Source organism: Meleagris gallopavo, chromosome 6, assembly GCF_000146605.3.
Source record: "Meleagris gallopavo isolate NT-WF06-2002-E0010 breed Aviagen turkey brand Nicholas breeding stock chromosome 6, Turkey_5.1, whole genome shotgun sequence".
NCBI lineage: Eukaryota > Metazoa > Chordata > Aves > Galliformes > Phasianidae > Meleagris > Meleagris gallopavo.
This window is the reverse complement of record NC_015016.2, coordinates 32,053,788-32,079,120: the sequence shown is the minus strand read 5'-3', so window position 1 is coordinate 32,079,120 and position 25,333 is coordinate 32,053,788. Positions and strand designations below refer to the sequence as shown.

Sequence of the window (25,333 nt, the reverse complement as noted above, 5' to 3'; positions counted from 1 at the left end):
ACTTTGACTAGCATAATAAGTATAGAGTGGCAAAATTGGCAAAAATATTGTTTATAAAACTACATATCTGACTGTGTATTAGTAGCTGAATATCATGCTTAAATATAAATATGCATAAATATTGTCTGTCAAAATATTCTCCATTCCATGCAATGGCCAACATGGTCAAAGTAAACATACAAAAAACAATGTTTGTTTGCATCTAGAGTTTACATTCAGAATTTAGTCTCCTGTTTCTTCCAGGATTTCTTTCAATACAATTAACATTTGTGGAGTGGACCCAAAAGATGTGCAGTCTGTTGTTGCAATCCAGTCAGTATTTATCTAGCTGGAGCCAAGTTTACTGACTTACTTTCAGCTTAGAATACAGGTTTTATTTATTAAACCAAAAATTGACTAACTTGGCAGCATAAAGCCAAGTACCAAAATATATAAATACCAAAATACCCTATATTCAGGTATTATGTAAGTGGCCTACTTTTCACAGGCAGAGAAGACCTGCGAATTTCAAAAGAAGTCAGCACCCTCTGAAAATCAGGTCACTTAGCTGCACAGATATGCAATTATCCATGTTTGAAAGAAAGATGCCTTCACGCGCATGGCTTAGGTATAAGAAGTGGCATAGTTGCCCTATGAAAAACACTTCAAACACACCTTTTGAGAGTTATAATTCCTCCTGCAAATTCTCTCACAAAAGCAATAACCTTCTAATTAAATGTATCATTGATTCCTTTCATCTAGGTTGAATATGATCTGACTAGTGAGTTGCCTAATAATGTTTTGAAAAGACCCCAGTGTTTTCACTTGCTTTCTTCTCATTTTAACACTGTGTAAATTCTCAAGCATCATCTCTTTAGTGGTTGTCTAGAGCTGGTTGCCTGAATGAACAGATAGTCTTCATTTGATTTGTGCAATAAAGCTATTAATTGCAGTACTGTTCTGATCTGCTTATGGTGTATCAATTACTGCATGACCTTCTATAGTTCCTATTCCCATATTATCAAAACATCTAGTCAAGTGTTTGGTACTTAAGTGAGTGAGCAGAAATGTCTATTAGAAAAGCTCTCATTTACTACCAGTCTAGGACTACAATAAAGGATGCTATTGCTAGAACACAGCTGCAATATTCTGGCTGTTGTGCCACTCATCACTAAGTCCCTGGTTATAATAGACAAGTCCCTCCTCTTACCAGTCATAACACAACCCTAGCCAAGTTAGTTTCAAGCTGTCTGCAAAAAACAGGAGTGGCTCAGCAGGACATGCCTTGATGGTGCTCCAAATATATACCAATAGCAGCAAGGATTTAGGCTGAAGTGAGCTGGCCAGGCAATATAATAGCTTCCATTTGGAATAGTAATAATTTTCTCTTCCTTTGTACTCTGGACAGATAACGGTCTTCAAAGCATAAGCAACGATATCTTTACTGTGCAAATCTGAAACCAAAACCAACAAGGATGTGATGCCTAAAAAAGTGACTAATTAAGGATTCTTAGCTTCTCCAATAATGTAAGCAAATATGCTAATGTGCATTATCCACTCTAATGAATGAAGTGTGAGGAAACACACAAAATATTTAGAGTTTTCTTAGATTAAGTTAATCGCACGAAATATTCTGAAGGTATTTTCTACATTTAGGAATGCACCTTGACAATTAATCATTTGTATGTATATATAACCATATCTTACTGTGGTCCGTGACGAGTCTTTTAAGGAACCACATTCCTATTATATTGCATACCTGATAAGTACCTGTCTCACTCCGATTTATAGGAGGGAGATGAGGTTCTTTTATTATATACCCGGCGTGAGATTAAGAAACAACAGTTCATATGTTAGTCCAACCAGTTTATTATAATCCTAATCAGGGAAACGGGGAAGGGAAGGAGGGCGATAGAAAAGATAGGAAAGAAGCAAAAATTGCGTAAAGCGGGATAGTCACCACCAGGATCCAGCAGCGGTTCCGAGGTAGAAGCAGCAGGGGGGGAGAAAGAAGCAGCGTGGCCGGCCTTGGGCAGCAAGCAGGTGGCAGAAGTCGCGGAGCCGATCCAGGAGGAAGTAGCAGGACTCAGGTAGCAGGCCCAGGGGAGTCCGCCAGCACGCAGGAATTCCGTGGTGAGGGATCTGATGGCAGACACCTACTCTCATGGTTTTCGGTTCCTCCTTTTCCTCCTGCCTACGTGACATCCCTGGGCGCTTGAGCAAGAGTCATGTGAGCATCCCCCGAGATGGCCATCATCCTGAGATAAGTTCACACAAAAGACCGCTTCACAGCTATTTAGCTACCGCTTATCTCTCTCTCCTTGCCCCTGGCCTTGTCCATCTATGTCCTTCAGACAAAGGATTTCACCACCTTTGCCCAGGACTTGCCTGGACTCGGACAAGTCCATCTGTGTCCCCAGCAAGCTTTGAGACACTGATATTAACAGAATATCTTACAGTACCAAACAAGAAGGCTCTATCTCTGCAAAGGTCTGATAAACTGAACCTTCCTGAAGTTCTGTATACATGAATTATAGAACTCTTTCAATCATAAAATTTATTGCATTCCAAATCATATGTACAGCATCATTTTGAACTGTCAAAGTAGCTAAAACTCCATTCTTCCTTGGCTGAAAAGTCCTAATTTTATTTTATCATGAACTTATTGCATTTCTATCAGCTTAGCAAGGAGGGAAAGCAAGAATGTTTGGCCGTTGATTCACTGAAGTATGAATTGGAAATTACAGAATTTTTGTATTATAGATAAACTCCTTTGAGTGTTGTCTTTAAAGCCTCTTTTTGCTATCAACTGTAAGGTAGTACATTATGCAAAATTTTGCAAATTGTGAACTGAAAAAAATGAAAAAGATTGCAAACACGACCCTCAAGTAATAGCTACAATATAAAGCATACTTTTACTATTGCATACTTGCCACAGTAAAGGAAAACAGTGCATAAATATCCCCAAAAAGTTCAGTTCACAGAAAAAGAGATTGTTTCACAGTAACCCCACTGCATTCCATACAATCGCACTGGGTTGGGTGCCTTTTCATGGTTGTAAACTAAAAAATTCACTCACGCCATCTTTATTGAACTGACCATTACTGAATCTTTCTGTTTTTATTGAATGTGCTTCAAATTATGATCATTTTATTAAGTTATAATTTAATTGGCAGTCTCAGTTTCTAAGTAGCCCAAGATAAGAAAACTGGCAACGTTAAAAGTCAGGGCTGAAATGCAGGCAGAGAAATATGGAAGAAACTTAAATGAAGACTTGCCAAAGACATATACTATTATAATTCAGGTTTGTGAGTAAGTAGTATAAATTCCCATACATTCTTAGCAATTCATTTCCAAAGACCCAGTTTGGAATTTGAACACAGAAACAGAAGTAATTATAGAAATTAAACAGAAAAATGGCTTATAGTTCTATTTTAGCATCAGCCTTTCCTTGGAAGAATGGAACCATGACTAGTCTGCCTTTCCTATGCTGCTAACTAAGCAGAGAAAAAAGGCATTAGGATCTTAAGTTTTATCTATCAGAATAAAAGGTTACAGTACAGAAAATACAGAACACTGATTTTGTTCATCTCCTGCAGAGAAAAATTGGCATTCTTAGTATTTTCAAATACTTTAAATAGGAACTTTCATAACTGATTATTCATACTTCTATCATTTTTCTTAGAAGATAAATCAACTGGTTAATATAGTACTTCTTAATCAGTAAGAATGAACAACCTATAAGTCAGTGATGCTGCAAATGCTATTTATTACAAGAGATACTAAGTTTCTTAATTGAACTAACATACTTAAGAGATCCTGGTACAATTCAATGTTTTGAGAAAATTGATCTTTTTAGTGCACTTGGTACATGAGCAAAGTCCAGTGAAGTCAAAGAGATCTTTTCACAGACTTTAACGGCCTTATCCTCTTCTCTGCTTCTAGATTTCAAATTGCTCCAACCTAATTGAACTCAAAATTGGGTTCATAAGTGCAAATTTTTCTTAATCATTTTAATTATACTTTCTCTAATATATGTTTTGTGTCATATAAAAAAATATATTCAGGTTTTTTTTTGCAGTGAATTGCATCACAGATGTCATGAAGAAAACAAGACACCTTTAATATAGAACAGTGTTCACATTAAAATTAAAGCAGCAGTACACATTACTTTGTTGGATTGTACTGCTAGATCCTCACATTTCAAAGGAGTTCTCAATTTCATCAAAACCACAGTAGTTTGTCATAATAGAACATTTCAAAAGTTAAAGATTTTATTCAAGCAAATGAGTCCATTTTTTTTAAAGTCTCTCATATATTTCCTGGCAAAATCACATTGGAATGGAAGAGTGAAAGCCCTGTTTTGTTTGTCTTAATGATGTAAATGTTCTCAGTCAGAAGACATAATTTTTCTTGCTATAATATCATGAAAAAATACCTATGTCACTTCTTCTGTTGTTGTTATTTATAAGGCAAATTTGTGCCTACTGATTGAAACAGTATTTCTTTGATACCATCAGTATTCAACTGACACTTATGGAAAGACATTAGTATGAAGAAAACACCTGAGTCGTTTTCAAAGACCATTGTATGGATTATCCCACTAAAACAATACCAAAAGCAAACAAATAGCTTTTGTCGTCGTTCTTTTATTTTATCAGAAAGGAGTTTTTGCTATTTGTTGAGTCTTTGACATTTCAACAGAACAATTGAACTTTTAAGATATCTTGAAGTTCCTACAAAGCAAGGTATGTTAGTAGGCACCAATTTTATCATTCCATTTTGTCTTCATTGAGCAAGAAACCTCAATATAGAATATTACAATCAGACAAATATATGCATCTTGTATTCATATGTATAATTATAATAGACACTGTGTAAGTCCTGGTGTTCATCTGTGTTTCAGGTGGCAGTTGATGTCATGAAGCTATGAAGTGCCTCTACTGGAAAAAAAAAAACTTTACTTATTTTGTTGTCACTCATTCTGCTTCCTCACTATCCACAGGAAATCCATGGAGATCAATCACCACAATTAGGATTGAGTTATTCCCTTGAAATAACACAATATCAGTTAGAAGAAATGAAGTCTGACAAGATAAGTCCTCTGAAAACCTCTTTTCATAGCTATAAGAGATATTCTTACAGCTTTTCACAGTTATAAGAAAAAGTAGTGGACAAAGAAACTGCCACAGCAGTTGTCATCAAATACTAGGAAAAGCAAAATCACAGACTAGAGAGGGAGATGTAGAAAAGATATTGGATTATGTTTAATGAACTATATTAATGGCTAATTTGGGAGGAAAGAGATGCAAAAGTTATCTCATACATTATCAATAGATGCAAAAACTTGAAGAGACTGTCTTGTTAAAATTTCAGGCGGTGGGAGGCCATCATTTCATCTCCCTCTTAAATGCCACATAAATAAGCTTTTTCCTTCAAGCAGACTTTCATCAATGGAAGAGTAAAGAATCCGTCTACTTTTTTGACCATATAGTGCTAAGCATATTCTCCAAGATTACACATAATAGATCACAATGGCCTCTAGACAAGCAACTGCAATTACTTTACCAGAGCCATATTAGAAAAGCATAAAAAGGACTATTCACAGATTATTGTTTTATGAGCTCTGTAGCACACCAACAAATTATTAGCTCATTTCCCATTTCTTCCTCCCCTCTAATCCCAAAAAGACTCATGAAAACATACATATTAGAATATTGCAACTGCCCTTGGAAAGCTCTGATTTTAAAATCATTTTCCTTTCAGGTAGAGAAAGCAAAAAAAAAATCTGTGGATTCTAAAATGGATTCATTCTCATGAGAATAGTGGTGCATAAAGAAATCTTTCATAACACTGAGGGAGTTATGAACTACATTTAGTATTACAGGTCCCAGTAATAATGTCTGAGAAGAGATGTGCTGAATAGTTGTGGCATTTCCCTGACAAATCATGTTTTTATTCAGTTTAGTTTGAAGGAAAAGTAGACAAAGTAGATCATGAAATTCATTTTCTTCTACCAAAAATTACATAAAATATCAGTTATCAAGGTCTAAGAAGTTCTTTCTTCATATGATGTTAATAATCAAAATTTAAAATAATAAGAATAAAGGAGGGCCCTACATTCTCTATGAACACACACTGGCCATTTTTAATAGCAGTTGATGAAAACTCCATTTTTATGAAAGTTAAAACCGTTAGGTTTTCTTAATCATATATTTTGAGACAGAATTCATTAATTCTCAGCCATGGTCCTTGGGGCAGTTTGTTTTAGATTATAGCCCAATGCTGCAATGGTTGTTCTAGACATCTTAATTTCTACATTCTAGATTCTATTCCCATATGTACATAAAAATCCTTAACACATTAACTACTTGCAAGACAGAACAATGGGTTCTGTTATTTTAAAGATTGAGCATCTGTGAGGAAATTCTTTTTGTAACCTTTTAAAATAAGAAAGTGACGTCTTCAAGCATACTAATAGACGGATGATATACAAAATTAAACGTCTTTGAAATAATAGAAAATGTTAGACTTCACCTACCACCTAGTAAAGGTCATTTGTAAAACAGCCTTCAGGAATGTAAATATTTATGTTAACAGTATTTCAATAGTATCTTCCTTTATCCACTATCAAACTCAGTAATTGTATGGAAACATATCCAAATATTATAAATTTAATTTTCATCAATGAATGTCCTCAATTATTTTCATAATGTTATACAGGTAACTTCTGCAGAGACAGGACAAAAAAGTTGATACATTATAACATTTAAGTTATTTAAGATTTAGGATAAAGTTATGAGATTACATGATAGGATACTTCAAGTCTAGGCCAGAACTTGCTCCCAGAGTGTTTTTGAGCTCCTTTATCCATTGCATTGAGAACCATTCTGGTGCTACACTATTAGGTATCATCAGTGTCTACCTCAACTCCTGAAGCATCAGTGAAGATTCAAAGCTTTGTTACAGTCAAAATGGTTGCTCGTTATACGAGACCTGCCAACTTTGAATATACTGAAATATCTAACCAAATGGATATTTATCTGCATTAAAATATAATGATAGTATTCCTCTGTATCACCCAGTCAAAAATGTTGACAAGCCCAAAATGAATTAATGGAAAAAAATCTTTGATATATTGAAATATAATAGCTTTTGTGGCAATCAATCAAAAAGCCTGAGATACAACTCAAATAATGTATTTCTTCCTAGAATGTGTATTAGAGAGGAACAGAATACCAGCACATACAAAGAGGCATGTGCAATACAACCACTCTGCATTATAGCTTACATAAGCGAACTTAAAACTGTAATGCATATTGCGATGTTCCAGTGTAGATTCAAGTAAAGCCAGAGAAGATATTTTTTTAAATCCGGCATTTCTCAGTACCAAAGATTGTGCAGTCATTATTAATTTTCAGAATGGATAGCATAAGCATATTTTTAAATGGTATTAGAAACAATACTTGAGTACCTGTACATTTATGAAGTGTCCATATTAAAATATGTCAATTAAGCATGAATTGTTAAAAAATTCTTGAAACATATGGAAAAGCAAAAAAGAAGAAGTTTCACTACAGAAAAGACTTGGCGACATGTATGGGTTAAGGAAGTAAAAGGAAGATGAGGAAAAACAAATTGGCTGCTGAATGGCACAAGTGCCCTGGTGACAGAGGGCAAGAAAAAGGCTGTGGTACTGAACATCACCTTCATCTCAGTCTTTACTAGTAAAACTGGCCCTGAGAAATCCAAGACCTTGGAGAGCTGGCAGTGAGGGGAAAGGAATTTATTTTGCTTCTACTGATTTCTACAGTTAAGTCAAAGTGCAGGCCTTTTCATAATACCTGTACGCCAAAAGAAAATGCAAGCCATTTCACCCCACCCTTCCCAGAATACAAAGCTGCAGTTTGAAAAAAAAAAAAAGTTGTCCTCCACAATTTCTGGTGTCTTTTCTGAAATTATCAGTGACTTTAAACTGTTTATTAGTGTCAGTGTCAAATTCTAAATCTATGAAGGCAGACATATCAATCACACACAACAATGATGACAGTAGCTGCAAATCAGAATAAAGTGCATTAACTGCCAAGGCCTCCCACACATGGAAAAACATTTAACAAAGACAGCTGATTAACTCATTCTCACACAGTCATTTATACTCCACTGCTGAGTGCATTTCCAGAGCGATTTCCATTACTATAATAAGCATACTATACAATTTGATAATAGGAACCGTTCACAGTCTCCTTGCAGCTTTATTGTATTAAGCACAAAAGGCAAGCAAGAAGTTCTGCAAAACATTCTAAAATCCCTCAGAGAAACCTTAACAGCAGTTATTACAAACTTTTAGAGGTATCCAGCCCTTGGATGCTCCAGTCTGACGGGAACTTGTAGTGACCATTCACAAGATTATTAGATCCACACCATGGCCCCCAATTCTTTGTCTCCCTACCTCAAAATTACATTAATCTAACTCACATGGGATTCTTCTCCTGGACTTTCGCAGTTTTCCACCATTCTTTGTCTGAGGCAGGAGCATACAGTAGGTTATTTTTAACAGTGAAAGCATTAGTTTGCAAAGTTTGTTTTAACCATGAAAATACCACAGAGAATCTTGACAACCTAGACAGCAGGGCAGTCATCAAACAGCATAAAGCTCAACAAGATCAAGAGCTTGATTCTACACTTAGGACTAGAGGACAAGAGTCTGAAGAGCAGGCCTGTATTGATTCTGAGTTCCAAGGAAAGAGGAAATGTTGCATAATCCATTGGGAGATTTCAGGAAAAGTTAATGAACACAAATAGTTGTTATCAATTCAGAATTCACAGACTTTAAGACCTGATACAGAGTTTATGGCCACAGAATGCTGTTGAATTACCTGGTACAATTTCCTTTTTATCTCAGGATTTTTCGAGGACTGCTCCAAAACTAATGACTCCTATTTTATTATTTTGGCCCACAGTGTCAGAGATGGATGTTTACTACCATATGGTAGTAAAGGTTGAACCATCCCCATCAATATTTGGTTACATTTAGTTGCTATACAACAGATGGCAGCAGAAGAGCATTCTGACAAAATAGTGTCTGACATGGAAATGAGTATAAAAGTATGGTATTGAATTCTTTCTTGCTGAAAAAAAAATGCTCATGTTGACATTCATTGACACTTGCTGAATATTTATGGAGACCTAACAGTGGATGTCAGCACAGTGAAGTGATGGGTGGCACATTTCAGCAGTGGCAACAGCAACATGAAAGACAAGCCACTTTTGGTTTGGCTATGCACAGTTATCATGCCATGAAAGGAAGAGCATCTTGATCAGCTCAACCACATAAATGGACTAATGGTAGTGAGTGTGTTGAAAAGTTTCATAGCTGAGAATTTATCAACTAGGGTTATTATGCTATTTGTATTTGTTGTAGTTTCCATGGAAATGAACAGCATTATTTTCAAAGTAATCTACATATGTTTCACTGAGAATGCATATACTGTGAAATTTTAGTCGACCTAAGTATACATCTTAGAAGTTGAACTAGAGACAGTAAGGAAAGACATCACTTCCCATCCACCTTTTACTCCTTGCACTCAGTACTTAGTTATTTTCACTGTTAAAATGTTGTCAGTTAATTCCAGTGTGAATTTGCCTAGCTGTAACTACTTCTTATGGTGAATCCTTTTCCCAGATAAAACCTACTTCAGAAGGTTTTTCCACATATGATTCAATGCCATTATCAATTGTATTCATGTTAAAACCCTGAAAGTTAAGGGTTTCCTCATAAGGAGATTTGATAGTTATACTAAAACAATTTCTGCAGCTGCTTCCTAAAGAGTTTGCTTTATAATTAATTGAATTAAAATGCACAGATCACACAAAAGTTAACTATCATCATTTGATATCTAATATTCTAGAAGTTCAGTTAAATTCTACATTATGAACATCTGTTTAACATTAGACTAAACATAAACAGAGGGATTTGGCCCTTTCTCCTTTCTTTCTACACTAGCAAAGTTATCTTAGAGAACACTTCATTAAAGTCTTTTATCACTATCTAGTCATTTACCTCATGGTGAGAGAAAAGAGATGCCAAATAGCTGACTGAGCCTTGATACATTTGTTTGCTGATACTGGCTTAATTTAACATATCCCTTGAATCTGTTTCTTAATACAATCTTGTAAATTACCCTTCCTCAGCTTTTTTTCTGTACCATTTTGATTTATACCTTGAAGACATCCATCATGAGTCGGAAGCAATATATCCACTAATGGAAGACCCACTGCTTCCAGCTCAATGCTTTTAATTCATTGCATATGTCACAGTGCAACACAACTTCCACCCTTCCAGTGCTGGGATCGCTGTCCAAGGTACTCCCAGACATGGCCAGGGAGAGGACACGTTGTGCAGCGGGGTGTGCTGCCCTGTTCGCCTGCTGTTCTCTCCTTTGCTTCTAGAGCTCTTCAGCTCCTCCTCATCAGCTTGCATTATTGATTGCATTCATAAGCTATTTGAAGGTACACCTGCTTCTGCAACTCTCACTATGTTGCATCAGCTACATATAAAATTTACCATTTAAAAAACAAAACAGAACACCTAAATATTCCCACATACCCATAACTACATAATTTATAAATATTTTGCTTTTGCCTTATCAGATGAAAACTGTTAACTTTCACATTGTTTATGTTCCCATGCAATCCTTTACAGATCAGGTTCCAAAAAAGCAGCCTTCCATTAATTACAAACTCAATTAATGACAAGTATAACTAATGGCATACAGACACCCATCTATCTGACCACACTCACAGAAGTCATTTAGTTTGAATGTTCCCCAGTAATCACAAAATCAATAACTACCTTCTTTTAAGAAGTTTCTCTGTATGTGGAAAGCCCTTAATAACTTCCTCCATTTCATGTATCATTTTTCTGTGACTACTCAGCATTCTTACAAAATGAGAATCTTCCCAAAATGGAACTTAATTTTCTATGCCTCCAATAGCTATACTAACAGAATTTTTTTGTATTGTTGTGGTGGACCATAACAGTTTTATTTTTCCTCTGCCAAGAGTCTCAGAGCTTTTTGAAACATACTGAAAAGTCTGATGATGCTATAAATGATGGGTCAGTGGGGGTTATTTGGAATGAAATTTTACAGAGAAGATATTCCTCAGGACTACTGTCCTTGTTAGATATACTGTCCTCACCTTCTACTCTCTGTCATAGGATACATTAACTGAAATGTTAATACAGCAATACTGGACTCACAAATAAGCTTCTAAGTGCACAATATTTGACAGAATCCAAAATCAGTCAAGATGAGTTCACACATCCCCAATATGTGGCAACAAATTTGGTTTACTTTGTCATCCAAATGTAACACTATGTTTTAACTTAAGCTGACTGTGTAAACTACTTTTTTACTCTTATCACATGTATAATTTTTCATGTCATTTCCTTATTATGAGACTCTTTCCCTTTTTTTTTTAAATTGGTACAATTATTGTTTAGTCACAGTAATCCTTCACATGAAGTAGAACTCTTCAATATTGCTTATTAAGGGAAATTATAATAGCCTATTGACTGCAGTTTAGTCAATGATCCATTCATTACTCTGTCCCAAAGGTTTTTGGAATTTGTAAAGTAATGTATTTGATTATCTCAAAAGTCAATATAAGCACAGATGGGAGATTGCAATGAACCAAACCAGTTAAGATTAATGTAGTTGTGAAAACAGGGTATCAAGCTGTTCATCCCACCACCCACTACACCTAAGTTTGAGATGCTTTTTAGCCTTATAGTCTCTACAAATAATAAGTTATAATCCCAAAATAAGACATTTGTTTCCCCAGAGATCTTCAGCCTTATATGTAGCATAAGCAAACATTTTAAACAGCAGTGGAAGAAGGCAATAGCTATCTAAAATGATACTTATGTTTAAAAGTTGAGACATTAAGCAGGTTTGTTCTGTATTCTGTTTGTTCTCTTAAAGTGTCAGGAACACAGATTAGGGAACATGCAAAGAGATAGACCATACAAAAGCTTGATATTTAATTGAATTATCAACTCCCATATCATAATTCTATTGCTTTTCACACCAAATTCTGACTCTGATTCTTTGTATTCAATGTAATTATTTTTCCCTAAGAACAAAGAAAAAAAATGAGATCCTCAAACAGCTCAAAAGAGAACCTAGCTGGGAAAGGACATGGTTAGACCTGCTTTTCACATACAGAGAACTGGTTAGAAACACCATCCCTGGAAGCTAACTTGAGCACAGCAACCATAAAATGGTAAAGTTTTCAACCTTCCTGAAATCAAAAGGGGAGAATGCCCTAGAATTGCCAGGTCACAGCCTTAACCAATGGTTGAGCACCAGATTTGGCTAACTCAGGGAGCTCAGGTGCAAGTAATGCACCTGCAGAAGGGGTAGAGTCAGGATTCATTCCCTCCTCTCTCTCTCTCTCTCAATTAAGGGTTAGAAGCTCAGCTGCATCTGAGTTTGCCCTTCTTTTGAGCTGTTGTCAGAAGGGGTGAATCAATTCTTTTATCATCCTGTTCTATAATACATGTATTCCAGGAAAAAGACTGTCGTTGTCTTTGTTTGCACCATAGGGGGGGTTAGCAAAACTTCTGCCTGCCCTTGGAGGGCAGATTTTAAACAGTTTAGGATACCGTCTGGGAGAATCCATTGGAAGTCAGTGCTGGAGAAGTCCAGGAAGGATAGAAATTCCTTAAGAAGGAAATCGTAAAAGCACAGGAAAAGGAAAAGAAAAGGAAAAAAGTTTAACACCTTTGAAAGAAGATACAGGCAACTTAAGAGGGATACAAGAATGTTGCTAGGGTATGTGGAGAGGTGATCAGGAAGGTGAAAGCCCAGTAAGAGATTAATCTGGCCAACATTATTAAAGATAATAAAAGTTTCTACAAATATATTACTGTAAAAGGTTTTACATATATAATATGGTAAAAAGGGGGGCCAAGGAGAAACTCTCACCTTAATTAGATGTGTCAGGGAACATTATCACTGAGTATGAGGAAAAGGTTGAGGTTCTCAATGCCTTCTTTACTTCTATATTTAATAGACCAGTTATCCTCAAAGTACTCAGTCTCCTAAGATAGAAGACAGGAATAAGGAATAAAATTAAATCCCTATGATTCAAATGGAAACATTTAGCAACCTACTGCTCCACTCAGACTGTCTCAAGTTCATGGGACCAGACAGAATCCACCTGAGAGTATGAAGGGAGCTGGTGGAATTGATTGCCAAGCTGCTTTCCATCATTTATCAACCAGTCCAGGTTAACCAGAGAAGTCCCAGGTTACTAAAAACTTGCCAGTGTGATGCCCATCTACAAGAATGGAAGATCCAGGGAGGTACAGACATATCAACCTGACCTGGTATTGGGGAAGGTCATAGAGCAGATCATCTTGAGTGCAATCATACAACATATGCAGAGCAGTCAGGGGTCAGGCCAAGCCAGCATGGACTCATGAAATCCAGGTCCTGCTTGACCAACCTGATTTCCTATTAGCAGGTGATCTGCTTAGTGAATGAGTGAAATACTATGGATGTAGTCTATCCAGACTTTCACAAACACAAATCTTATGGGGAGTGGTTGAGTGAAGTTGGATTGTTTAGTCTGGAAAAGAGGATGCTCAAGGGAGACCTCATTGATCTCTACAACTGCCTGAAAAGAGGTTGTAGTGAGGTGGAAACAACCTCCTCATACAGGTAATTAGTGATATGCAAAAAGGTAATAGCCCTAAGTTGCACCAGGGGAGGTTCACTTTGGATATAAGGAAAAAAATTATTCTCTGAAAGAGAAGTAATGCATTGGAACAGGCTGCCTAATGAAGTGGTGGACTCACTGATCTGGGAGGTTTTCAAGAAAAAGGTATAAGAAGCACTGAGGGACATGATTTAGTGGACATGGTTGCGATGGTTTGATGGCTGGACTAGATGATCTTAGAGGCTTTTTCCAACCTTAATGATTCTTTGAAGAAAAAACTGTATAATCAAACTGATGTGAAAGTAATGGAGTAGATTATCCACCTACAAATCTTATTTTTCTCCTCAGAACTTATCTTAGAGAACCAATACCCCGCATGAACTACTGAATGGTCAGTTAGGATCAAGTGACCTCATAGATTTACGTGGGAGGCACATGCCATGTTCATTTATGAGTCTCCAGTATGTGAGTATTGGCAGAGAAAAACATGTACAACTGACCTTACCTCAGGAAGAACATCACTCACAAGTGACCACATATTTCTGTACTTCCTGCAGTCATATCACTCAGAGTAATACAAGCAAAAAACACTTGGCTCTCACACAAACAATGTGGAAAGCAAACAGTACTCACACACAGCATGATACTTTCACACTGAGGCAGACATTAAAGCTCTTTCACATTCCTGTGCCTTTAAAACGCAACATGTCAACAGCAGTCCTTTTTTGCTTTAAAAAAAACTCAGGAATGCATTAGTTCAGCCTAAAATAGCTGTAACTAACACTCATCTCACTTAAATGATCTGTTTTATACATGAAAATGTTTTTTTTTTTTTTTTTGTCCATCACAGAGTTTTAAAAAGCTATTCACCAAAACTCCTGTCTTCCTTTTTCAATTAGAATCAAGTTATATCCTTCCCACTCTTCCACTCTACCTTCTGACTACAGCATAGCTCAACCTTTAACATATTTTTCCCTTATATAGGTGAGGAAATTGTTCCAGCAACATTTGAGAATATTAATATCCGGGTTAACTTTGTCTTAATAACTTGAATCCAGTTATCAAGTTTCATTTCTTTTTCAAGGAGAAAAGGACTGTCTTTTAATGTAAGTATGTCGTGTAAGTATGAAGTTATATAAAATATTATTTCAAATTTTCCATTGCTGCTTCTACGTACCTCTGCAATAAATTGTCACAATGGATTGTTTCAATTTCCAGTATTTATTTTCTCTAGCAGCTCTGTGTATCTGTGTATGGTACAATAACTACCAATTAACAAGCCAGCACATGTCAGTGCTCATTCAGATTCTGAATATATGCTGAATATACAAAATAAATCTACTTTGACCATATATGGAACCTTTTTCATTTACTGCTCATGAACTTGGGGATTCTTTTGTTCGTCTGTGTGCCTAAGAAAGCCATTTGCTAAACAGTCAGTTTTTATAGTCTGTGTCACAATTGTAGCCCATGACTCCAACTTTCAAATAATGCTTTGCACCTTAGCATCCTACAGTGATCTTTATAAGAGAATGAAAGAGCTTTTAATTTCCATAGTGTTTTTCCATGTCTTTACACTTTCCTGCTTCCTCTTCTCAGATGGGAAACTGCTCATTGCATTCTGCGCTTTCTCAGAGTATGTTTTTGAGTGCTATAAAGGCAACAAAACAGAGTTGATGATTTGGTCCACATACTTTTAGCCTGCATATGTTTCCATGATTCTTAATAAGACTGTTCTACTCAGTGCTAACCAAATGAAGGCTAGGCTCCACAAAAAAGGAAAAAAAAAGTATACAGCTATTCTGGCTAATTTATATATATTTTCACTTGGCTTTTAACTTCAATATCTTTCTTTTCTCTACGTGTAGCTGTCAGTATTAACTTACTTGGGTTACTACTCTGGAAACACCTCTTGGAATGTTTATATCCTATAGGAAAGGAACGGCATCCACAAATAAAAGACTAGCACTGTCACCCTCAGGAGTTCTAGCAGTTGTTAGACTTCCTCTAGGGACCACTAGAAGAGTAAGAGCTGTGATGTAGTTCCCAGTCCTCTGGAAAATGACCATAAAGTAGTAATTAACTCAGATCACAGTCTAAACTGCAGCCGTAAGGTAACACTGACATTTTTGTTGTAATCCAGACTTCAGACTCTACTGTGGAAACAAAATGCTCTCCTAGGTCAGAAAAGAGATTCTGCCATTAGTGTAAAAGGAAAGCAAAAGCAGTTAATATAGTGGAAAGCAACTTGAAACGCTGGATTCTTGGAAGAGGGAGACTGTATCTTCACCTATAGATTCATGTTCTAGGATAGGTTTGCTGACTCTTACGTAATAGATAAGCTTCTTTTACTTATTTACGGAATTTATATTTTTTTATCCTACCTTTTCTTCTTTTTCATAATTACATACAAGAAATCTGTTGAAAGAAAATTCCTTAGCTACTATAGCAACAAGTACAGTAAAACTAAATGTAAACTACAATAAATAGACACTGTTCTGTCCCTGTAAAATTTAGCACCATAAATAATTTAATCTCTGCTTCTCTTCATAAGCAGAAAATGAATTTAACTGATTAAACATTGATTCACCCTGTCACATTCGAAGAACCTCAATCTGTAGTCTCAGATTATGTCCATCAGAGAGGAGATAATAGGGCAATACCAAAGGGACAATCCAGATACTAAGTAGTTTGAATAGCCTTCAAACATGCCTATCAATCAAACTCTTTCAATCACAGAGGCACTTAATGCAACTCAACTCTAGAATTACAATTAAATGTTTGAAGTTGACATTAAATAAGTGTATTCAAATCTGATTGAAGTCTGTGTAAAAGCCAGAAGACCCTTGTATTGCTTTTACTGGCAGTAAGTGATTTATCTGTCAATACTTCAGACTTTGCCTGAGGAGCTGCCTTCTCTTTACCCCATTTCCAAATAATCATGTCAAGTTAACAAATACTCCTAATAAATCACTTCTTTTGCAAATTCTGTAAAGTTTTGCCACAATCCTTGAATTCCTTCTACCTGACTCAGTCTTTTCTCTAGCTAAATCATGATGGGCTCTGAATTCTGTTTACCAGCACCTAAAAAACCAAAGGTTCACTCAGCTAGTGTTATCTTCCTTTGAGCATATAGTGCACATCATTCAGAGAGAGTGCTCTCCCTAGCTCTCTTCTGCCTCTAATCTTTGCAATTCTATTAATTAGATATGCAACACTGGCTGTCAAGAACTTATAAACAGAAAAAGCATCCCCAGGTTATACTTTTGAAGAACGTTTTTCTGGAAATAACTAAAACAGAATATGAAAATGCAATAGTTTGATTTGCAGTGGAAATGTACTTTCTTCTAAGACTCAATATAAATTACCAAAAGCTTTCAAAGCTGACATTTAATCCATGAATTCAAATCATTTTTAAGATTTATGATCCATTATGAAGACAGTTTCAATTCCCCATGCCCTTGCAACATTTTAATGTATAGCTAGCAGAAAATACATTTCCTCAGTATGCTTTTCATAGCAACAATATCATTTATTGATAAGGCTTTTTCCTTTATGATATAGATGAACATGAGTTTCTTATTTGTCTATCAATAAATAAGAAAGAGAGGCTGAGTCAAGTCTTAACAGTTCATAAACCTGTTGAATAGCATTCTGTACAATCAATAGGTAGACAATTGTACAATCAATAGGTATACAGAGATTAGGTTTAGTAAGATTATCACAGTAGAAAGATCATCAGAATAAATGGAAATGCTCACCAGTATCATAGGCTCACAGTAAACTCCACAAGGAGCAATCTCCAGAAAGAGATCCTTCCCCAGTGGCAGTCAGCACTTAAATGGGATCTAGGAGAGGTGCAGCCAGGCTACACCCCTTCCGGTAGCACTGGTGAATTGCCTTCACCTGTACTCCTGTGGCTGACTCATTGCTTGCCTCAGGTGGTTAATCAGAGGTTCAGGCTATGATCAACAGTTCCCATACACATTCCTTTCTTCAAGAAAGGAATAGCATGAACTCTGCAAAAAAAATATAGGGACACTTAAAAGGGCAATCATGCTACCATAAAGATGATATTTGATGTATGCGCATACAACTAAATTAAAGTTTTGTGCAGATTTGTGCAGCCCTCCCACTTCTTATCTGGATATAATTCTTCCTATGTATACTATTTCTACCCCCAAGGAGCGTTATCTTGAGTCAGTGGCATGGATTGATAATTTCAAATACTTCAAGATGTCAATCCAGAAATGAAGAATAAATTATATCTAATAACCTGTAGAACTGTAGCATTAATAAGGTAAAAACTTATTTCCTGCAGTTTCCTTAATGATAGCATCTTTCTAAGTGTAACAGCTAATTCAGGGACAGGAAATATTTGTTTTGAATACTTGAATACTATATAATCATACAAAGCATATTGTATTATTTTCTCATTCTTCCCATTGCAACAGATTTTTTGTGTGACACCTGAAAGTATATTGCCCTTTGTGCACCCCCAAGGTAGGGTCCATAGAGCCTCTTTTGGGCCTTAAAGATCTTCAGTTAAGCATCCAGAGCCTGTAGCTATCAGATTCTTATTTCCCCGGAAAAAAAAAATATCCTGAAACATCAATTAAGTTTTGTACTATATTATTTTATTTTTAACCAAAGGAGAAAAATGTTACCAGTTTTAATTAACCATCTTAAATTATGTTTCTGTCTCAAATCAAAATACACATTCTAAATTCAAGAGACAAGTACTTTTTCTCTGAAGAAACTGCTTCAGTTTGTTACCCTAGACATATACTTCATTCTTATTAAAACGTGTTCTACTGAGCTTTAATTGACTGGATTAAAAAAATAAAAATAAAAGTACTATCAGAATTTTTCTTTAATGGTCAGTATTTGTACCTTTAACTTGAGTTGTGTCTGTATCTGAAAGCAAGCCTGAAAAAGCAGGAGCAAAATGTTGTTATAAAGACTGTGTCGCTGGATTATGGGCATTAAATATATAAAACAAAACAAAAACAAAACAAAAACAAAAAACAATTTCTGCACTTTCTGGAGGTAAAGTCACAAAACCAGAAAGAAATCCAGTAGGGAGTACTGACCTTCTCTTCTAACTTACTGTCTGTGGGCAACTTCATTAAGACTGAAAGATCAAACTTGCAGTCCTCAGTGTACATATCTGTAGCTTGTGTACATATGATAACCAGTAGTCTACTGACTTCTTAATTGTTCCAAGTTTTTTACTATGATAACAAATGCATTTGCAAGAAGCTATAATAAAAAAATACTATTCAAATACAATAATTGATCTTTGCTTAAGGTAATTATTTTAATACCTCTTCTCAGCTAAAACAGTTTAGAATAACATTTTCTCTTAGGTTAGCCTTTTTGCCTTTCCAAGACAGCACTGCAGTTTTAATGGAGAACAATTGCTCTTCCTGAGGTAATGGATTTTTTTTTTTTTAAATAGGACTTGAAGATTTGGATTTAGCTTTGGTATTCCAGACTTCAATGCAGAAAGCTGTGATTTAAAAAAAAAATACTGTCTCCAGGGGAGATTCATCTGGATGTTCTTACTAAACATATAATTGAGGCTTGGTAATACATCCTCTGTGTGGTTTTCAGTAAGGCTCGATTTTTGATCAATCAAAAACTGACAGTCAACACATGTTTTTTGTTTTTAAAAATTGTTTGCATTTGAGGTACAATCACTAACCTCACAAGTCTACTGGAAAACTACAGGTCTGAAAGGAGGTGTCCTCTCTTTTCTTTTTCCTCCAGTTAAAACCTTTCCATTACTGCCTCAGAGCAAGTTTCCAAGCTTCTATGTGATACCACAGGCTTCTTAAAAACAAACCAGTTCCAGATGTAGGCCCTTTAGGGTGCCAAATTGGCTGATTTTCCCTTTTCTTCCCATCCCCTTCCTCTCAGCTACCCTCAATAGCTTTATCTCCACTTCCACCACCCCTCCCTCCCCCGAATATTCAGTGAGTGTTCTAAAGACTAAAATCTTCATTCTGTAGTGGATTAGTGTAGCCATAATTAAAAAGGCAGATATATTAATAGTTTCAAGAAAGCAGTTAAAATATTTCTTCAAAGACAACCAAACTAAATAGAAATTCCAGATGCCACTTTGATAAATACACTCTCCGAAAAGGAGTAACAAAAGAAATCTTTGCACAAGTAAATCCTTTAAAAATGTTCATTTGTAGGTCAGAGCCTGAGACTATCAGCTATTAATTATTCTTCCAAGGAAAATAAATCCAACCAATTCTGCAGAGGAATGGACATGTATTTCAATTATGTGATGGGCCTTGATAAATACATCAAAAAACTTTCTTATTAGCCTTCTCTGCAGAACAAAAATTATCCACTCTCATACAGTAGTTCAAACAATAAATGGTGTTCAACAGGTAACCTTGAATAATTAGGATCACAGAATTGTGGGGGTTGAAAGAAACCTTCAGAAATCATCCAGTCCAACCCCTTACTCAAGCAGACTCCCTACAATAGATCATACAGGTAGGCATTCAGGCAGGTCTTGAATATCAACAAAGGAGATTCTACAACCTGTTCCAGGGCTTTGTCACTCTGACAGAAAAGTTCTCTGTTTTAGTATAGAACTTCCTGTGTTCCAGGTTTCTATCTGTTGTCCCTTGTTCTATTGCTGCACGGAACCAAAATGATTCTGCCTCCAAAGACTCAACTCCCACACTTTAGATATTCATAAACATTTACTAGACCCCTTCTCAGCCTTTTCTTCTCCAGACTGAAGAGTAACATGTCTCTCAGCCTTTCCTCATACAGGGCAGCTAATCAGTAGTTGGCCAAAAGTAGTATGTAGAAATTTTTGAACTGCATTTGTAATTTTTGTTGTAAAGCCAATGTTTAAAAGAGCTAAGCAGAAAGCATTTTAATATATTCATTAAATCAGTGTCTATGCAGTCTTTAATTTCTGAATGATTCTGAAAACAGGCACTTGTTCCCAAGAAGATCTTGTGCTTGTTACCAATATTTGTTTTGAGGAGTGACTGCAACTGTCAGCAAGTAGAATCTGTACCTGTTTCAGTGTCTAAGAAACACTTAACAAAAATCTGCAAGTCCCAAACTGATCTTGCTTCATTTAGATTTGAAGGAAGCCATGTAGACATTAGGACAAAGGAAAAAAATAATAATAATCATAAAAATCTCAAGAATGTTTTTATTTTACTCACAAAGAAAGCAATATCTCACAGTGAGAACTCTGAGGAAGACAGAATTTGGGGCTGGGGGTCATGAGAAACTATTTCCACTGGGGAAAAAAAAAAAAAAAAAGTAGTACAGCAGCCAGATGCTGGCAAAGAAAAATATAAATCTATGTTAGAATATCTAAAACAGTAACACAGAACCTGCATGGCTTGCTGCTAAAGGTTTTCAACTGGAGATATTATTGATACTGCTAGATCTGTCTCCAGTAATGACTGATGAATTGTGAGTGGGAGAGAATATGGTTTTTGGTATGTTCATTACCAATTCAATAATACCATTATCCTTTTGGAGAACTGCTGTTGAAAAACCTTCTGCACTGATTAGTTATTTATCAGATATTTCTACAACTTGTGCAGTAAAGAGTCACTTACCTACTTTGAGGTTTTAGTTTAGAAGAATATTTCCCATAAGATGCAACTACAGCAACAACCATTACTCTGGAGATAGCTGAACTATATGGGATTGCGCTGAACTTCAAAAAAGGAACAATTTATTCAAACAACATAGGAATCCTGCCTGCCTGCAGAATGATAAATGGTAGAAGGAGAAAGAACTTGATGGGACTTTAAAACTTTGATTCTACTTTCATGCCTAACTAATTAAAAAAATGTGTTTGTTTTTTTTTCCCATTATGTATGGCTGCACCAAGAATTCTGAAAATTCACTAGAGATGTGACTGAAGGAATCAAGGAGAAAAAATATTGCAAAAGCATACCTTATATTACAGCAGAAATAACTCCTGGGTATTCCAAGAATATTGTATTCGGGAATATAAATATTATGGCCACAATGTCCAAAATCTACAGTGAACTACAGTTCTCCCACATAATATTCTTAGGAGAGAGAGGAGAGGTAAAACAAAATAAAACTGTAAGCCTTAACAGAGATAGAAGCCTAACCTCATGTCCCTCTGATTTCCCACTCAACCTCAAGGTTAAATAGGTGCTTTTGGGAATATCAATACCTTCAAAGATTCAGACAACCACTTGTGTCTGGACGATATTCAAATTGCTCATCTAAGATCCAAATCCTTCAGTATTATCTTGACTGCAAAGAACTGTTAAAACAGCACAAAGACAAGTCAGAAGGGAAGACTGATGTTGCCATTAATACAGTCACTAGAGAATACACAAACTGCAGATGGAAGTTTCATAGCTCAAGAAGCATTATCTTCAACTAAAAAAAAATAAACTAATAAACTGGAAAGCAAAAACAATATTGCATATATTAAATGGAAACAGTTAAGTACTTCTGATCTAACTGAAAATCACTGTACTGCAGCTATATTTCCAAGGGAATTGCCACAGAATGCAGCGGTTGACCCTAGATATTAGGGGAGAAATCAAACTGACGCAAGACTTAACATAGTGGTAAATACTAAAGATGACAGGTCATTGTGATAGAAGAAAGTAGATTCATGTTGTAAATTGTAAATAGTGTGTAACTCCAGGTAGGTCAGGTTAGCTTAAGTAAAGTGCTTCTGTATTTTAAACAAATCATTTAAATCAAATAAGTATTAATTCAGTGAGCAACTAAATTTTCAGGGAAAATTTCTAACACTGTATAATTCACTAAGCCACGTCCTATCACCAATGAGGAAAATTTATACTCAAAGTCAATGTCTCCTCATAAAATGACCTTACAACTATAAGACCAGCAAATACCAAATGAGAACTGAAAATAATATATTTTGATTACTCCATTAGAATTTATACTATGAGTAAGCAGTCCTGTGAACAGCATAGAAGTACAATGATCATAAGATATGAATGCATATGCTAGGCATAAGGCTCCTGAAGATGTTTTCTCATCTATTTATTTTTAACCTGCAGCTGTTTCAAGAGAAATACTTTCTTACAAAGTTAGAACTTTGTAACTACTGTTAGAAGACATTAATGAGTTAACAGGCAGTAATGACACTATTAATGTTTGTCACTCCTCTATCTGTGAACAAGATTCAACACGGAACAAAAAAGTAGCATTGTTATGTAACGTAGAGGTGAATTATGAAGTCCAGAGTGATTTCCCAAACTGTATATTGTCAAAACCCTTTTTAATTATTACATCAAAGAAAGCAATAAAACAGTAACTTTGGCCGCCTTTGTGGTAACAACAACATAACAAAATCATAGTCATATAGCCAAAAAACTTTTAAGATCATCTAGGATTTGTTTTAAATATTATCAATCATGTAAATAATATATTTAATTAAAAGCCCATGAAATTTTCCAGTGGAAGTCTAATTTTTAGTACTGCATTGTCTTCACTACACCAAATACACAAAAGAGGATGGAAATTTATCTCAACCTCAGTAAAAAAACTTCTCTGTGTCAGGGGAAAAAGGTAAGCAACCTCTAGAGAAAGATATCCAGAGCACCTAATCATGATGCCTAAAGCAGATATTGTAAATAATTTCCTATGCATATGATCTTATATAGGTTTGATTCTCTGCTAAGATACATTTTAAACATCTATAAAGAAAGAGATTGAACCAATTTTTATTTTGATTGGCAGGAGTCCCAGCATTCCAAATTAATGTAAAACTAAAAATATTCACGCTAACCTATGATAAGAACTCTTATTTATGATTACTTTGAAGTTAAATGTTGGAAGTGTTAGAGGTGGTACTGCAAGTGAATTACAAAGTGTGAAGCTCTTGTATCAGTTCTTTGGATCTCACCATTCTGATAGCTTTGCAGCATACAGAAAGAATAGCAAGATTTCTCCTATATCCCATTAGTGACAGAAAGGAAAAATTTTAATATAGTCGGGCTTGCCTTTGAAAAAATAAGTAAGCCAAATTAGAGCCAGGAGGAAAATTTATAGTAACTTAGAATGCAGTCATCTTTACGTTACCTTCTATACTGCATACAAAATGACAGATATCCTCAACCACACCACTTTCTTTTCACTGGTTCATAATTTAATATGAATACAGACTAATACTGCTAGCAAAGTTATGAGATACAGTGCCACCTCAGACAGCCTTTCCTGATACTTTAGTGGACAGCAGTGAAAATTAACTTCTCACACATTCCAAAGGTAATGGATTTGGGTCTTATCTACACAGAAAACCCTGTGGTCTGGTTCCACCTTCAATGGAACTATGCTGACAAAGGAGTAAGTTGTAAAAACACATTCTGCAGCATTTTGCTTTTGCTAGCTAGCTGCGCATCTGAGTCTCAGCTAAAACAGTGTTAACTTCACACTGAGGTTTTGGTTGTTTCTGAATAATGGGAGCATGGACAGGGCAAGTCCACTCAGTGAGAATGAACTGCCTTTCTGGCACAGCAGCAGGGGACATGGTAGAGCCAGGACAGATGGCCCAAACTAGGCAACAGATTATTCCATACCATATGACACCATGCAGAAGGATATCAAGCAGTGGAGAGTTGGCCAGGGGTCAACTGCTGCTTGGACGTTGCTGGGCATCAGTCGGAAAGATATTGCATTGCATTGTGTTGCTAGTAGGGAGTCAATCAGCAGGCTGTTGTATTGTTACTGTGTGTCAGACAACAAATGGCAAGTAATCACATACACGCACACATTGTTATCATTGCATATTTGTTTCTTTTTTTGTCTTAATAAATAGTTTTTATCTCAACTCATGGGTTCTGTTTTGTTTACAGTTCTCTCCCTCATCCTATTTGGAGTGAGAAATTGACTGTGTGGTGCTTAGCTCTTGCTGAGTTAAGTCACAACACAGCATTAAAGGGAAATGAATAGATAGGTTATTTTTTTTCCATCCCTAGGAAACAGTTAAAAATGAATGTTATGAACTGCTTTCCTATAAACGCCAGTGATTCTGCAGACTAGGAACAGTTGGTAGGATAACTGCTTGCTACTTTCCAATCTGATCATACCAACATCACCTTTGTCTCCTCTGTCCTTTTTCACAGGACAGGAAAGGCAGCACTGGACACCTGCCAGTGCACTGTTTTCCTGCACTAGTCCTAAACTGAGGTCCTGTTGCACATAATCTGGAGTAGTTCTAGAAGACTATACTGCCTCTATTTGGGGTCATTACAAATGTGAGTGACTACTATTGTTAAATTCTGGTTAGCATCACTTTTTTGAAAAAAAAGAATTTCTCTTTCCTCCAAAACTGACATTTCATGGGAGCTCTGCTGGATTCTTCTGCCTCAACATACACTATCCTTTGACTTCTTACAGCTCATCTCACATCCATAACTCATCTTCTGGATTTTACTTCCAAATATACTGAAAAACTAGATGAAGGTAACTGAATTTGTTCTTTGCTATAATCTATTTAATGACAGTAGAGCATTAGAGAAGTACTGTCAGAATAATCTTTAAAGCTACATTCCTCTGCTTGGCAAACATTTATTTGTGGTGCCATGCATCAGGACATGTGTGGAATACAAAATTT

The 25,333-nt window shown here is 35.9% G+C and overlaps 1 long non-coding RNA gene across 2 annotated transcripts; it reads right to left on the bottom strand.

Annotated features, from left to right (window-relative positions):
- Positions 1–2,354: 2,354 nt before the first annotated feature.
- On the bottom strand, positions 2,355–17,926 carry LOC109368243. 2 transcript variants are annotated; one of them, XR_002116078.2, is made up of 3 exons: positions 17,466–17,926; positions 12,969–13,084; positions 2,355–4,922 (listed from the first exon to the last, which is right to left on the bottom strand). It is a non-coding gene; the product is annotated as an uncharacterized LOC109368243 (long non-coding RNA). The 2 variants fall into 2 exon arrangements; XR_002116079.2 differs by lacking the exon at positions 2,355–4,922 and adding an exon at positions 9,171–12,704.
- Positions 17,927–25,333: the final 7,407 nt, after the last annotated feature.